The sequence below is a fragment of the Zingiber officinale genome, chromosome 10B (genome assembly GCF_018446385.1).
Source record: "Zingiber officinale cultivar Zhangliang chromosome 10B, Zo_v1.1, whole genome shotgun sequence".
Taxonomy (NCBI): domain Eukaryota; kingdom Viridiplantae; phylum Streptophyta; class Magnoliopsida; order Zingiberales; family Zingiberaceae; genus Zingiber; species Zingiber officinale.
In genome coordinates this window covers 47025234-47043576 of record NC_056005.1, presented here as the reverse complement: position 1 = coordinate 47043576, position 18343 = coordinate 47025234, and positions in this window count along the sequence as shown.

Below are 18343 nucleotides of genomic sequence, written 5' to 3'. Positions count from 1 at the left end.
AAACTGTTGATCCAATATTTGAAGCTTCACCAGTCAAAAATAAAACAAGTCCATCATCAAAATCACCATGTCAGTTATTTCCTTGTCGTTATCAACAAGTGATTTAGATGATAATCCTCCTCATCGCATGCTTCCCTTGAGTGACATATATGCACGATGTCCACCAATGACAACTCGACATCTTCTTCCAAGAGCACTAGTAGTTTTTCAAAATCTATTGAACCAACTTATTTTACACAAGCAAGCAAGGATCCAAGTTGGCGTAGTGCAATGGCTACAGAATTTGATGCACTTCTTCACAATGGAACATGGAGTCTAGTTCCACACACTCCCTCCATGAATGTTGTGGGCTCTAAATGGATATTTTGTCTTAAGTATCAAGCTAATGGTTCTCTTGAACAACACAAAGCTCAACTTGTAGCTAAAGGATTTAGTCAACAACTAGGTATTGTCTTCAATGATACTTTTAGCCCAGTCATCAAAATTACATCTGTCAGACTATTATTATCGATAGTTGTTAATTTAAATTGGCTTATACAATAATTATACATTTCAAATGTGTTTCTCCATGGTCATCTTTAGGAAACTATATTTATGGAGCAACCACCTGAGCTCATTCATCCACAATTTCCGTCTCATGTTTGCTAACTCAAGAAATCCTTATATAGTCTTCGACAAGCTCCTCGTGTATGGTTTCATCGACTTTCTAATTGGTTACAAGCTTAAGGATTTTATGGATCAAAGACTAACTTGTCTTTATTCCACAAATATAATAATAGATCTATGATATTTTTTCTTATTTATGTGGATGACATCCTGATAATCGACAATGATCACAAGGGTATCACAACTTTATTAAGTCTTCTCAATAAAAAATTTTCTAGTCAAGATTTGGGTATTGTTCATTTTTTTCATGGCATTGAACTTATTCCACATGAGGAAGGCTATCTTCTTTCTCAAAGAAAATACATTATTGGGCTTCTTCAAAGAGCCAAAATGAATGGAGCACATCCAATCTCTACACCAATTTTTGTAAGCAACTCTATAAATTCATCCTCTCCTGCTCTGTCCAATCCATAGATTTATCGAAGTATTGTTGGTGCCTTACAATATATCACTATCACATGCCATGATATTACCTTTACAGTAAATCATGCTTGCTAATTTATGCATGCTCTAATTGAACAAAATTGGGATAATGTAAAAAAGAATACTTCGTTATCTCAGAGGTACTATATTACATAGTCTTCTTTAATATCATCAATCGTCTAAATCTTTACATGCATATAGCGATACGGATTAGACAAGCTCTCCTGAAGGCAGACGATCTACAAGTGGATATGCAATATTTCTTGGATGAAATCTTATCTCATGGAATTTGAAAAAGCAACCTACAGTATCTCATTCAACCACTGAGGTTGAATATAAAGTTATAGTCAATACAACATCTGAAATTATTTGGATTCAATAACTTCTTTTTGAACATCATCTTGCATCAAATATTATACCAAAAATTTGGTGTGACAATATTGGAGCAGCATATCTTACAACTAATCCAATCTTTCATGTTCGTACAAAATGTAAGATACCGTAAAATTAAATAATGAATGTTATTGGACGAAAAATCTTATTGGATTTTTCAAGAATTTTTAAAAATTTTTCAGGATTTAAATGGAGTTCGTATGACCCGTTTTGAAGGGATAGATTCGGGGTATAGTTGAGGTCTATTTGGAATATCCAAATTGAGTGGGAATTGATTGAGGAATTAAGTTAGAGGTTAATAAAAATTAACCTAAGTATTTAAATCCTTAAATTCCGATTTCCTTCCTATTCTCTCCTTTTTCCCGAGTTTCTCTCCCGACCTTCTCCTTCTCTTCACATCGCGCCTGATTCTTGCCTCTTCTCCCGATTCTTTCTCGTCGCCTGTTGCCATCGCTGACTCTGGGAGCCACCAATCGTCTTCTCCTTTTCGTTGGCGCAGCCCCATCGCCGATCGCCAGCAAGATCACCCCGACCGGCTAGATTCTCTCCTTATCTCCTCCGTGATCTTTCCCTCTTCCGATCTAGTCGTTGTCACCCTGACGTCGTTGATCCCCACAGCCATCTGTGCCAAACGTCATTGCGACAGGGGAGGGGTCCAGTCCTTGGCCGATCCATCGCCTCGGTCGCCATCCGTCCACCTTTGAGCACCGCTGAAGCTACCTCGCCGCCAAGTGATGCTGTTGCCGGAGGAAGAATCAACACAGGGGGGGCTAGTGCATACTCTCCCTCTCACTGGCGGATTGGAGCAGAGCAGAGGCGGTTGTCATCAGGGCTTTCTCTCCACCAGATTACGGTTCTCACAGACTCGGGCTTTGTTCAGTACCGTTCGTCGGTGATCCACAATTTCGGTGATCTTGTTTCGATAGTGAATCCCTCTGGTCATGTTCCACCAATGGTCACCGTGAATTTGGGTGAGTTTGTTTGGGGTAAGTCATGATTGTAAACCCTAATTTAATTAGGTAGTATTGATTAGGGTAGTGGCACTTTTTGGGCTTAACAGTTGTTTGACGAAATGTCATAGGTTTCTTGTCTCCTTTATTTGTGCCGGACCAGCTGCAGATGGGTGGGGAGGCTCCATTTTTTCACCACAAAAAACTTTGGATTTGTTAATCAAAGGGTGTGAATCGATTTTGGATCAACAACGGTGCATCCGAATTTGGGTAAGTTTCGGAGTTGATTTATAATGCTTATTTGGTGAATGATTTATATAGATGGATACATGATCGTTATTGGTATATGTTGGATTGATTAGGGTTTACTAGGGTTTCGGCCATGAGTTTCCAGCAGCCTACACTCCAGCTCTTCAACTGTGGGTCAACAAAAATTCATTCGGTTTTAGGTGAGTTTTTGAAGATTTATTACATGTCTATGTTTGAGATGATTAGGGTGATGTAGGTTGAATTGATTATGGATTTGATTAGTTGGTTTGGACGAATTATTGTGGATTAAGGATTAAGGTTTTACTTTTAGAGGTGATTTCATTTCTACATTGGTTTGGATTAGTAGAGATGGATTGTAGAAATTTAAATTTAAGTTGTATTGGATTGATTAGTGGATTTAGAAGGATTTATGATGAGTTTGGATTAGTGTTGGATTAATGATGAATTTTGTGAATTGAATTGGATTAATTCATAAGGAGATTTGATTAGTGTGATGGTTGTGGATTATGTTGGGATTTAGAAGGAGTGTGATTAAGGATTATTTGGAGGAGTTTTGGAGATGCATCATGTATAATCTAATCTAATTAGGTTGTATTATGGTTAAGGTTAGTTGGGGGAATTAACCCATAATCATTTTTTATTAGGGTTATTCTAATTAGGTGGGGGGAGGTTGTTTAGTTATTTACTTCGTATGTAATTAGCTAAATATGTTATGTGATCGCAGGACTTTGTTTAGAGGCGAGCGTCTCGACGTGAGATTGGTTTATCTGACACGGTTGACAGATAAAGGCGGATATTTCTTCCTTGGCTCTATGTAGATTTTTATTGAGCTTAGTGCATGGTTTTATGTGATGGATTAGGTTGTTGTACCTTATATCGTGCTTGTTTGTTGTTTTCCTGCTTGATACCGATGCTTGACCCTTGTGATGATCTATTTAATTCTTATACAGTCTGCACTTTGGTTATCTATACTCTGTGGTATTTTTTACATGTAGAGTATGCATAGTAGGGGATACTTCATTGGTGGTATTCATATGAGGTTTGTCCATTGGTATGTCGTGTATACTTTTGTCTGGTGAGATGATTAGGGGAGTTGTGTTGATTGTATATTTGTTGTATATACACGTGTCTGATGTGTTTACTGGAGGATACATGTTGATTGTACCTATGTTCTGTGTACATGTATCTAGGGGGATTGTTGGAGATTCTTGGTTGATTATACATGTGTAGTTGTATATATGTGTTTGGTGGAATATGTGGAGGTATCATGACGATTATACCCGTGTTGTGGGGCACTCATGTGGAGTTTGAGTTTGCATGGATGATGACGGTGTCCGTATCATGATTATATATATATATCATGTTCATCATTCATTGCATACTGACGACTATCGTCTCTCTTGTGGTTGAGAGGGTTGTCATTCTTTTATAGTTGTCCATTCGGCCACTATTGGAGAGTGGTAGCTTGGAGCTAGTCCTGTTGCGCTTACTCAGCCGCTCAGTGTTCTGTCAGCCTCGACCACTCTGGAGTAGTGAGTCTTGAGGGTACAGTAGTCAGAGGGCTAGAGATGTGAGTGGTCAGGGACCCTTAGCTATGCAGTTATATAACTACTTAGCTGACCGTCCGCTTCGGCCGCCTATAACAGTGCTTGTACTGGAAGCTAGTACGATTTGTCACGGACCCAAGCCTCTCAGCCATACAGGGGCCATGGTGTCTAGAGAGGTGGCGGGGGTAACCATGGAGCATGCATGCACATTTGTATTTGATGCGCGGTGCATCTTTGGAGATATATTTGCATACATGCCTAGTAGATACTAGTTGCATGTGTTTGTGGTATGTTGCATTTGTTTGCGATATGATTGTTGCATATAGTTGTCATGCTGCATACATGTCATTTATTTTACATGTATTTTCAGTCGTATTTATATTGCACAGGTGTCACGAGTAGGTCTGTTGCAGATCTGGTGAGTTTATTGATCATTGTACCAGGTGTCGATTCCAGATTGGGTATATATCTATCATTATGTCGGTTGTGGTTTGTACAGTATGTATGTCAGGTTAGTAGGTCTGATATGTTCAGATGCATTGATTATGATAGTAGGATTATGTTCTTTGATTCCCTACTGAGACTGTAGACCTTTGATCTCTATGTTTATTTATAGACCATGCACTATCTTTTCTATTACCCGCTGAATTACCTATACTCACCACCGCATGTATATCTTTATGTTTTCAGGTAGATGGTTGGAGTGTCGCTCGGAGTATCTTGTCTGCCGGGTCCTACGTCACATCTGAAGAGCGTTTCGGGTTTCCACTTATGTTTTACTTGTATTCGTTATTTGGTGCATTCAGTGTATTTGGTGTATTTGGTGTTGTTGTTGTATTTGTGTTGTTGTGGTTGTTGTATAAAGCCTAGCCGGCTAGCAGTGTCTTGATGTGTTTTGTATGGGCTTGTCTTATGTTTTTCCGCTGTGTTGGTTTTGATTTCAGCCGAGTGGGCTGATAGAAATATATATAACTGCGTGGTTGTTGTTATATTTGTTCAGCCGTGTCGGCTGAGATTATTAACTGCGTGGTTGTGTATATATTCCAGCCGCATGTGGCTGATGTATATTTTGTTTGTACTTATGCTTCAGATTGTCACCGGTACAGGGGAGATGCTGCCAGATTTTTGTCTGGCAGGGACTCCTTTGGGGGCGTGACACAAAATATGTGGAAATTAATTTTTATTTTGTTTGTAGACACGTGTCATCTCAATAGTTATCCGTCTCTTATATTTCTACTGAAGATCAAATCGCTAACATCTTTATTAAGCTATTATCCAAACAACGTTTTAACAAGTTAGCAAGCAAGCTCAATGTCAGAGATCTCCCACTAAGTTTGTCGGGGTGGTAAAAGAGAATCACCAGGATTGACCGGATCAAATTATTAAATCAAATCAAATCAAATTAGTATTAAGATTATTTAAATAATTTTGTTATAATTATTAGAATAATTCTTAGAATAATTTTGTTATTTTTAATTAGTCAATTAACCAAGTAGTTCATACATATTATATATTGTACTGTCCTTAGGATAAATATCAATGAATAATAATATTTATTATTGCTCTCATATTCTTTCTTGCCCTCATCTTATTCTTCTTCTAACACAATGTACGTTGGAGTTTAGCGTACGTTGGAGCAACCTCCAAATGTTGATGCAATTTGTTTGTTTTTATTTCTTTTCCTCTTTTCCACCGTATAATAATTTTTTTTCTTTTTTTATGAGTCTTCTTCTTCCATGGCTTCTCTTCCCTTTTATTTTCCCCTAAAAAAAATTTAAATTACTTCCTTACTCTGTGTTTTCTTTTCTACCGCTACAAGGCACACATTGAAGATCCCCTTCTCCATCACTATCTTCTTTCTTTATCTTTTGTATTCTTTTCTTCTGCTTTACTTATAACTTCTTCCATTGCCTGAACCCTCAGCTGATCCATGCTCTTCTTTTACCCACTACAAAACTTCTTCTATTTTCTTTCAAGTCGCAGTAGAAGCACATGGTGCCCTTTTCCAACTGTCAACAGCCTTTTGTTGGAACCTCGTGGTAGTTTTGATGTGATCAACCAGGTTAAGTTAGGTCCTGTTGTGTTTGACCCTTGTGTCTAAGTGTGCAAGAGCTTAGGAACACAAGAAGTCGAGCGGAAGACGTAGCTAGTGAGAAGGATTGCATGGGAAGGGAACCGATGGGTTTGGTGCATCCGAGGGACGAGGTGCTGTAGAAGAGTACACCAGTGGATGAGAAGGACGTGCGCCATGTTTAGAGGGACGAGAAGCCGGAGCGAAAGCCTGCTCGTGGAGAAGACCGAAAAATGGGTCCGGGTGAGCCCTATTTCAGATGGTCGTGATTACCTAGGCGATCGGAGTAGCAAAATAGCAAAAGGAGGCTGGAATTGCTGCTAGAGGTGCCTTCAAAGTGAATTGAAGGCGCCCCCGCACCTTCACTGTGGAAGATACCTTCCATGGCTGGAAGGCACCTTCGATGAACAATACGAAGGTGCCTTCCATAGGGCTGGAAGGTGCCTTATCCTTTGGTGCCTCGCTAGAGGCGCCTTCCAGCCACGGATAAGATTTTCCAGGAGCTATAAAAAGATCGCTGGACCTAGGAAATAGAAATTAACTCTTGTAATTTTTTCCTAGAAACTGTTTGAGCTTTCAACGAGTGTAAGATGCTTCTCCACCTTCAATGAAGGAGATTTGTTTAGCGCTTTTACTTGCCTTGGATTAACAATCATCTAGGTTGTAACCAAGTAAATCTTGTGCCTCTTCTTTCTAGTTGTTTCTTTAATTTATTATTATTGTTGCTTTTAATTAGAGTTGAAAGAATAGGAAAGGTTTTTGTCTTATTTTTCTTAACAGACAATTCACTCCCTCAAGCCGGCCGCCAAGGGTCCTAATACCTTCTACAACATCTTCCCACCAACTTCTTCTTGCAGTTTCTCCCAAATCAAATGTCCTCCTTTCTCACCCATGCACTCGCTTCAACACCCGACACCTATCCCTACTTTTTCTTTTCCCATAATTAGGAACAATAGGTTGCTCTATAGCTCCTCCCTCTTCCTCCCCTCTATTCTTCTCCTTCCTATCTTCTTCTTTCTTCTTTCATGAAATCGAACAGTAGAGAGGTTTAATTCCTCTTCTTTTCTCTTTCTCCTCTTGTTTTTCTGTAGTAAGAGGAATATCTTTTTTTTCTACTAAATTTCAAGGACATCAAATTTCATCCCTCTTTTTTTATCTTCCTCTCCCTTGCTTCTCCATATCTTCCTCCATTCAACAATAGCAGCTTTGTAGTAGTCTTTCCTCCATAAGTGTTATCCCTTTTTTAGCCATCTTCTGATAGGCCAAATAGCAAGTTTTTTTTCTAGGTTTTGCTCAACACATAATAGTAGATTTTCTTCCTATATTCCTGTTGGTGCAATTGACCTCTAGGGTTTCGATGTTTGACAATATGAACAAGGGTTGACCTAAATAGGACTTGATGTTTGGGAGAGAGAAGTATAGTCAGGACTAGATGACTAGCAAAGGTAAGTCCTAACCAAAGGTTCGACAAAGTGGAAGTCCTGGTGAGTGAAGCCGGGCCCTAGTGAGTGAAGCTAGGTGGTGGAAGTCCCGGTGAGTGAAGTCGGGCCCTAGTGAGTGAAGCTAGGTGGAGGAAGTCCTGGTGAGTAAAGTCAGGCTCTAGTGAGTGAAGCTAGGTGGAAGAAGTCCTGGTGAGTGAAGCCAGACCCTAGTGAGTGAAGCTAAGTGGAGGAAGTCCTGGTGAGTGAAGCCAGGCAATGGAAGTCTTAGTGAGTGAAGCTAGGCAACCCTAGGTTATACTTGAATTCTGTTAATACTGTGCTAACTTAGTGTTACAGGGAAGCTCAGTTAGGTCGACGGGCCAACCAGGTAGCTGACACGAAGTCCAGACGGGTCGAAGGGCTGACCGAACATCTGGAAGGTAAGTGAAGGTAAGTTACTTGAGGGGAGTGACCATGAGGACACGTTCCCGGGAAGGGAACATTAGGCGTCGATCCGACTTAGACCCATTTCGGATATCTAAGTCGAGATCGTGACTAGATTATGGATATCTCCGTCTCATACTGTCCTCACGCTCCCAAGTAGTTTCCTCGCGCTTCTGATGCCAAATGACCTTCACTAGTGGTACTCCTTTGTTCCTTGGTCTCTTAACTTCTCTGTCCACTATCACCTATATCGCATCGTACCCATTAGTGGTCCTTGGAAGACCTGTTCTGGGTGTATCACTTCCTTTCACTTCCAACTGATGTACCCAGAGCGCAGGTCTATTTAGAGAACACTATTGCCCCCTTTAGCTGATCAAATAGATCATCTATTCTGGAAAAGAGTACTTGTCCTTGACCATTACTTTGCTCAGTGCTCAAAAACTTTTATCTCACATTAGCACTTATAAACAAATATTTCTAAGGGTTTCTCTATGATACAATTAATAAGGAAAAGCATACTAATAAAAGAATTTAAATACTTTCTTACTTGAAGACGGCAAGGCTGGTGCTGATGTGTGATGCTGGAGAATAGGAACTGCTCTGATACCAACTTGTAACACCCCACCCTCCTCACTACTAGTCTGCGAGGGTGGAGCGCTATTGGACTACTAACTTTACTTAATTAGAGTTGTTCACATGTAAAAGATCAATACATAAACTCTCTAAACATGCAACTGATAGTAGCGGAAGACATAAACAACTTATCTCTACATTCTACTCCAGCATATGAACACAACTAAAACTATACATCAATCTAATCATGCTGAAATATGTGCATTAATCTAAACATGCATGCAACCATTATACAACTCAGATAATAGGTCTAATGTGCATAACAATAAAAAGAAAGAATTCTAAATACATGGCAATCTTAATAAATTCTTATGCTAAATCATCAAAACTGTAATGCAACAATTCAAAATCTGCAATGCTAAACAAATCAAAATATGTAATCTACACATAGCTATTCCACACTAAAAATCTATTAAAGCTTGATACCTATGTAAAGCTTATACTTTTATAGAGCAATAGAGATCTTTAAGCATGTTAAAACATGATCTAAACTGGAATACTAAGCCAAAATCACAACTGAAAACTAAATCTGCATACTATACTAATCAAGATTCTGCATTCTATGCTACACAATTTATGCATACTATGCAAACATAAATTCTGCACTATAATACTTAACCAAACTGCACTATAAGTTCTACAAAAAATCTGCACTACAAGTTCCACCAAAAATCTGCACTATAAATTCCACCAAAAATCTGCACTACAAGTTCCACAAAAAATCTGCACTATAAATGGAATTCTGCATACAAGCTTAATCGAAAATCTGCATTCAAGCTTAACAGAAATCTACATACATGACTAACAAAAATCTGCAATATGAATGTTACAAAATTCTGCACTACTTATTCCAAAAGTAAGGAAAACCAGAAATCAGCTCGTGCACATCTAATGGCAATAAGGAAATCCAGAAATCTGTTCCTGCACATCTAAAAGCAATGGAAAAACCAGAAATCTGCTCGTGCACATCTAATGGCAATAAGGAAATCCGATTAATTGCAAAAGAATCTAAATCTGCAATGCTAAAATAAACTGCATTACTTGTACTTTTATAGAGCAACAGGATCTTAAATCTTGCTACAACAGAACTAAAAGGAAGAAAGCAAAGAACGCATGCTACCCTTAAACCTCTAGCTAACCCAATGTTGCACACTATAATCCGAAAGCAAAGAAAATAAATCAAAGCTCGGAACTACTCTTAACCCTCTAGCACCCTAAATTCTGCACAACATGATCCGAAACAAGAAGGAACTAAATCCCTAGCAAGCATAAATTTGGCTCAAACACAATCCGAAACAAAAGAGCATGCTGTGGATGGTAAGGAGTGAAACAAAACTCCAAAACTACTCTTACTGTAGGTGAGGAGCAACTTTCCGAGGTGTTCTTGAACTTACAACCGAAAAGGAGACTTCTAATGCTTCTAGGGTTTCGGAGACTTGCAAATCTCGGCCTCTTCCTCGTGCCTACCGTTCCTTCTTGACGAGAGGAGCTCGGATCCGAGAACAGCTCGCGGAGTCCCCTATGGTCGGCCGCCGGAGAATCCCTAGCTTCCTGCTGTGTTTTTGCCCGAGAAGAGGTTCGCCGACGCGCCGCGAGAAATCGGGATCGGGAAAGCTTAGGTCGCGAGAGAAAAATAACACCTTCTCCTAACTTATCCCTTTTTATAACTAGGGTATTTTCCGATTCTCTTATGGCTTAAGACCAATTCGTTATTAATTTGTTCACGAACACTTGTTGAACACTTGGCTAGCGCGGTTCGCTTAAGTCTAGGATCGAGTAGGAGGTTGCGGGTTCGGAACTTGGCCGAATCTCTTTTATACCTAAATATTTCCTATTTTCTATTACTGCTTAAATAAATTTCGCTCCTTCTTTAATCAGCACGGCTCTGCTGGGTTCCTGGTCACCCAAATCAACTTTAAGCTTTGCTTAACCGGAGGTCTCCGGTTTGAACCTCGGCTTAACCTCTTTATTATTTTGCAACTTCTTTCTTTTGGTAAAAATACCAAACGAACTCCAAAAATTGCATAAAAATATTCTAAAAATTTCTAAAAATTTCTAAAAATCTCTAGAATATTTCTAAAGTATCTCTAAATATTTTTAACCACTATTAGAACTCTTAATGAAGAAATTTGGGTTGTTACAATTCCCCATACCTTATAAAAAGTTCGTCCTCGAACTTAAAATAACTCCGGATATCTCCGTCTCATACTGTCCTCACGCTTCCAAGTAGTTTACTCGCGCTTCTGATGCCAAATGACCTTCACTAGTGGTACTCCTTTGTTCCTTGGTCTCTTAACTTCTCTGTCCACTATCACCTATATCGCATCGTACCCATTAGTGGTCCTTGGAAGACCTGTTCTGGGTGTATCACTTCCTTTCACTTCCAACTGATTCACCCAGAGCGCAGGTCTATTTAGAGAACACTATTGCCCCCTTTAGCTGATCAAATAGATCATCTATTCTTGAAAAGGGTACTTGTCCTTAACTGTTACTTTGCTCAGCGCTCAAAAACTTTTATCTCACTTTAGCACTTATAAACAAATATTTCTAAGGGTATCTCTATGCTACAATTAATAAGGAAAAGCATACTAATAAAAGAATTTAAATACTTTTTTACTTGAAGACAGCAAGGCTGGTGCTGATGTGTGATGCTGGAGAATAGGAACTGCTCTGATGCCAACTTGTAACACCCCACCCTCCTCACTACTAGTCTGCGAGGGTGGAGCGCTACTGGACTACTAATTTTACTTAATTAGAGTTGTTCACATGTAAAGATTAATACATAAACTCTCTAAACATGCAACTGATAGCAGCGGAAGATATAAACAACTTATCTCTACATTCTACTCTAGCATATGAACACAACTAAAACTATACATCAATCTAATCATGCTGAAATATGTGCATTAATCTGAACATGCATGCAACCATTATACAACTGAGATAATAGGTCTAATGTGCATAACAATAAAAAGAAAGAATTCTAAATACATGGCAATCTTAATAAATTCTTATGTTAAATCATCAAAACTGCAATGCTAAACAATTCAAAATCTGCAATGCTAAACAAATCAAAATCTGTAATGCTACACATAGCTATTCCACACTAAAAATCTGTTAAAGCTTAATACCTATGTAAAACTTATACTTTTATAGAGCAATAGAGATCTTTAAGCATGTTACAACATGATCTAAACTGGAATATTAAGCCAAAATCACAACAGAAAACTAAATCTGCATACTATACTAATCAAGATTCTGCATTCTATTCTACACAATTTCTGCATACTATCCAAACATAAATTCTGCACTGTAATACTTAACCAAACTGCACTATAATCTTTTTTAAAAAAACTGCACTATAAGTTTCACAAAAAATATGCACTACAAGTTACACCAAAAATCTGCACTATAAATGGAATTCTGCATACAAGCTTAATCGAAAATCTGCATTCAAGCTTAACAGAAATTTGCATACATGAGTAACAAAATCTGCACTATGAATGTTACAAAATTCTGCATAAAATTCTGCACTACTTATTCCAAAAGCAAGGAAAACCAAAAATCTGCTCGTGCACATTTAATGGCAATAAGGAAATCCAGAAATCTGTTCCTGCACATCTAAAAGCAATGGAAAAACCAGAAATCTGCTCGTGCACATCTAATGACAATAAGGAAATCCGATTAATTGTAAAAGAATCTAAATTTGCATTGCTAAAATAAACTGCAATACTTGTACTTTTATAGAGCAACAGGATCTTAAATCTTGCTACAATAGAACTAAAAGGAAGAAAGCAAAGAACGCATGCTACCCTTAAACCTCTAGCTATCCCAATGCTGTACACTATAATCCGAAAGCAAAGAAAACAAATCGAAGCTCGGAACTACTCTTAACCCTCTAGCACCCTAAATTCTGCACAACATGATCTGAAACATGAAGGAACTAAATCCCTAGCAAGCATAAATTCGGCTCAAACATAATCCGAAACAAAAGAGCATGCTGTGGATGGTAAGGAGTGAAACAAAACTCCAAAATTACTCTTACTGCAGGTGAGGAGCAACTTACTGAGGTGTTCTTGAACTTACAATCGAAAAGGAGACTTCTAATGCTTCTAGGGTTTCGGAGACTTGTAAATCTCGGCCTCTTCCTCGTGCCTACCATTCCTTCTTGACGAGAGGAGCTCGGATCCGAGAAGAGCTCGCGGAGTCCCCTATGGTTGGCCGCCGGAGAAGCCCTAGCTTCCTGCTGCGTTTTCGCCCGAGAAGAGGAACGCCGACCCGCCGCGAAAAATCGGGATCGGGAAAGCTTAGGTCGCGAGAGAAAAATAACACCTTCTCCTAACTTATCCCTTTTTATAACTAGGGTATTTTCCGATTCTGTTATGGCTTAAGACCAATTCGTTATTAATTTGTTCACGAAACACCTGTTGAACGCTTGGCTAGTGCGGTTCGCTTAAGTCTTGGACCGAGTCAGAAGTTTCGGGTTCGAAACTCGGCTGAATCTCTTTTATACCTAAATATTTCCTATTTTCTATTACTGCTTAAATAAATTTCGCTCCTTCTTTAATCAGCACGACCCTGCTGGGTTCCTGGTCAGCCGAATCAACTTAAAGCTTTGCTTAACCGGAGGTCTCCGGTTCGAACCTCGGCTTAACCTCTTTATTTTTTTGCAACTTCTTTCTTTTGGTAAAAATACCAAACAAACTCCAAAAATTACATAAAAATACTCTAAAAATTTCTAAAAATCTCTAGAATATTTCTAAAGCATTTCTAAATATTTTTAACCAATATTAGAACTCGTAATGAGGAAATTTGGGTTGTTACAAGGACTTTTTCGAGAAGAATGGTCCGGACGCCCGGAGGTCCGGACATCCGGGAGGGATCCGGGCCGGACATCCGGGAGGGATCCGGGCGCCCGGAATGCAAAGTTTATCCCCCAACGAGTCTCGCCACGTGGAGCATCCTGGTTGGGTACGCTACGTCATATTTAGGGTGCCCTGAAGGTTCCAGGCACCCCAACCTCCTATATAAGGAGGATAAAGGCTGAAGTTCAACACAACAATGAAAGATCTGCTCTTTGTGCTCCTGCGACGCTACGAAAGCTCTCCGACAAAAGTGCTATTTTTGTTTCTGTTTTTTATTTATTGTTGGTCTTTTTTTTCACTAATTAATTCTTGTACTTAATTTGTAATCAAACTTTTCAAATTATTAGTGATTGCCCATCGAAAGCACCCTTGCGTGCGGGCCTTGGAGTAGGAGTCGCCAAAGGCTCCGAACCAAGTAAATCTTTGTGTTTGCTTTGGCTTAATTATTTTTCACTGCTTACTCTCGAATTTTTAATCGCTATTCACCCCCTTCTAGCGAAATACATCGATCCAACAAGTAGTATCAGAGCAGGTACTGCTCTGATTTGGTGCAACCACCAATCAAGTAAGGGGGGTCCTTTTCAAAAGTAAAATAGATATCGTTTGGGTTTAAAGATTATCCTTATGCCTTTCGTTTTTTTCCCCTCCAAAACCATTTTTGAAAACTTCATGTCCATCTTTTCACCATTTGTTGTTATTAGCGAAATATCACATTTTCAAAAATTTGTAATAATACTTTTTTAATATTTTTTAAAAATATTTTATTAATATTTTATTATTAAAAAAATATTTTTTTTATGCATATTTCTTTTTCTTCAGCACTGCTAATCCAAGACCAAGTCTTGGGATCTTTCTTTCGTTTCCTTGTGTGCAAGATCAATGTCTATTCTAGAAGGACGGAGCATCAACGAACCACCTCCATATGAGATGTATGAGAGACATGAATTCAATTTGTGGAGGATGCAGATGGAAAGCTTCATTTTCATGAACGACTTTGATAGTGGCTTAGCACTGAGAAGATCAACACAAAACTTGGAAGCAAACCAAAAGGTAATAAAATTAGTTTCAAAATTATTACCTAACAAAGTTAATTGCAGGATAGGAAAAGTCAAGGATGGCCACGAGTTTTGGACCAACCTGACCAAGCTTCATGAGGAGCCGATGGAGCTAGAGGATCAAGTCGAACTAGAGTTCGGATCTAAGTCCGAATCCCCAGAGTCATCCTTAGAATCAGACCAAAAAAGCTATATGACCTTAATGGCACAAGAAGAGATGGAAGGATCTGTTGGTGCGGAAAGCATCCGATGATTGAACCTTAGTTTTGATAATGACAAAGAGATTCAAAGTTAAGTTTAATTGTTAACTAATGTGTATGATTGAGTGTTTCAGTAAAGTCCTAGCTGCGGTTAGGCAAGTGGAAAACCCTAGGGGGTGGTAACCCTAGGTCATAGGGGGTGGTAACCCTATGCGGAAAGTCTTGGCGGGTCGAGAGCTTCAGGCAAAAGTCCTAGGGGGTGGTAACCCTATGCGGAAAGTCTTGGCGGGTCGAGAGCTTCAGGCAAAAGTCCTAGGGGGTGGTAACCCTAGGTGGAAAGTCCTGGTGTCGCGAACCAGGTGGAAGACTAGACGGGCTGGGAAGCGAGAGTCCAGCAGAAAGTCTGGAAGTTTTGAATGCTGAGCAAAAGTCCAGTCGATCTAGAGGATTACACTGGCAACAGATAAATCTCTTGAGTGGAGTAGGTGAGGACGCGTTCCCCGTAGAGGGAACAGTAGGCGTTGGGTCAACCTAGGGTTTTCGGTTGGAAATCCAAAGTCAGACCCGGACAGTCCGAAGACTGTCAGAATATTATATTGATTAATATCTGTGCTAACTTGGTTTTGCAGGATATGTTTGCAGATTAACATGTTTTGCAGGGCAAAAAACTAGAGTTGAGCCTCGGAGGAACAGTGTCCAAGGCGCCTCCATGGAGTTTGGAGGTGCCTCGGGTGCAAGCCGAAGCCAGCTATCCAAAGGAGCTGGAGGCGCCTCAGACGTCGCTAGAGGCGCCTTGGACCAGGCGTTGGAAGCGTCTTGGAGAAGCTTGGAGGAGCCTTCAAAGGGATAAGGCGCGACCGGATCAGCGCTTATCACCGCGGCGGACTCGGGGCTTGGAGGCGCCTCGGACAGGCTTGGAGGCCCCTCCAGCACTGTATAAAAGGGGTCTTTGAGCAGCAACTTAAGACAACGAATTCCAAAGCTATTCTTTATCAACGTGCTGCTCAAGAAATGACCCGACGAAGCTACGACGAGTTTCCGACAACTCGAAGCTACGAGTTCACCGTTTATTAGTATTGATAAAATATCGAATTTAGCAAAATTTGAATTAATATTTTTTTAATATTTTTTGTTAATATTTTATTAATATTTTATTATATTTCTCGAAATTCATGAATTTCTATTTCTATCTTTTATTCCCACACTACTAATCCAAGACCAAGTATTGGAACATATTTTTTTATTTATTTGTGTGCTAGATCTTAAATGGAATTCCAAGAAGGATTTTGCACCGTCCATCCGCCACTCTTTTCTGGCGAGGACTTTGGATATTGGAAGAACCGGATGGAATACCACCTCAAGACACAAGTCGAGATGTGGATCATTATCCAGACTGGACTTGAGCTTCCATGTGACGACACTAGAAAACTTATCTCATGCATCAACTGGGATTCTAGCACAATGAAAAAAGTTGGAGCCGATGTCAAAGCGACCTACATGCGCCAATGCGGCCTAACCAATGAAGAACTGAACCGCATCGGCCCCTTCGCAAGTGCAAAAGAGTTGTGGCAAAAGTTGATTGAGCTACACGAAGGTAACTCCAATGCGAAAGTAAGTAAGCACAATTTAATAGATGAATCATTTGAACAGACTAATACTACTATGGCCAAGGAAGGTGTTGTATTAGTTGCAGGTACAATCAAGACTAAGGAAGCTAGAAAGAAGAAGCTGTTGCAGGCCACGTGGGATGAGTCCTCCTCCAAAGATTCCGATGAAGAGCTCGAATAAACGAGCTTCCTAGCTCTACCGATACATGCAAATATTGTCGAAACCGAGACCGAGTCCGAATTCGAGATCGAGAGCGAATCAGAAACCGAGTCCAAGCAAAGCCACGAATCCGTATCTGTTTCTGAAGGACCGAACCCCACTGTAAGTTCACTACTCCGTCGAACTCACGCTGTGCCCGTACCCTAAGCCTCGCGATGCCATCTTCCTTTCCTAACCGGTGCCGCACGCGACGGTTCCCTGCCTCGCAATTAAGCCGAGACCAAGAGAAGCCGTGCCCTAAGCCTCGTGATGCCATCTTCCTTTCCTCCCCGAGCCGGTTCCACTTCCTTCTCTTTCCCTTCTTTTGTGCCCCTAGCCGGCGCTGTGAGGTTTGAGCCCATCCCCACTGCCGCTAGCGATGCCAAGCACCTTTGCACAATGCCGCCGGTCTCCCCTGTGACCTAGCGCCGCTGTTGTTGCCCACAACCGACCGGCACCGTGTGTCCACCGCGTTAAGCCTTGGTTCTTCCTCTACGCGCCATTGCTTCTTCCCTTTGTTCATGACGTCTCGACCCATCGCCTCCTCTTGGCCTTGACCATGCCGACGCCGAGACTCTTCATCGGCGGCGTAGAGCCACAGCAGGCTCCACCTTTCCAAGCCCTAGCACTGCCTTGCTGCCCTCTTCCGTGCCCTAGTTCTTTATTGTCGAGCCAACAAGGTGAGTTGGTTGTACTTGGAACACTTGGTTGCACGCTTGATTTTCCCTTCTGATCTGGTACGCAGGTGTAGGGTTTTGGTGGATCAGTGATTACGAGGGTAGTCTTGTGTTGTGGGTTTTCGTGGATCTGGCAGTCATTGATTCCAGCAAATTCCAATAGCTTCTTGTTCTTGAACAAGGCTGTGATTTGAGGTAAGGCATAAGGATTTGATGTGTGTGTTGAATTAGGGCTAAATTGGGTAAGATGCTATGATTGATTATGCTTATTACAAGTCCTAATTCTAATGGATTAGGTTTATGTTATTGTTGATTAGGGTTTTGCCCTAATTTAGTGTAAGATATTTTATTTAGCTATTTATAGGAATGTAGCTAAATAAAATATATATTTATTGGTGACACAGGACTTTGACGCGAGACGAGTATCTCGATGTCAGAATTGGACCGAATACAATCCTTTCTATTGGAGGCGGGTACTTTGACTTTATGTCATTTGATATGCATAGTAATGTTTTTAACAAATAACAATGATTATGTTTCTTATATGCTTCGGTTAGTCACTACCTGATCTGTTACACGCTTGTTTGTTTATTTGTTATGCACTTCATGTTACCTGATTATACATGCTTATAGGGGTAGTGACACAACCATGTTTTTGTTAATATGTTCAGGACCTAGGATTTTGATTTTCTTATCTGACCTGTGTACCTAGACCATTGATTAAGTCAACTTATTATAGGGTACACATTATATATATGGATTGATTCAGGATATTGCCATGCTTAGTGTTATGCATCATCTCGCATGATTGCATGCTGTGCGATAATCAGCTCCATTATTATTGAGCACATCGCCAGTTACATGGATCTGCACACACCACCACTCATGGGTTAGTGGTTTTTATCAGGCAGGGTGTGTGGTA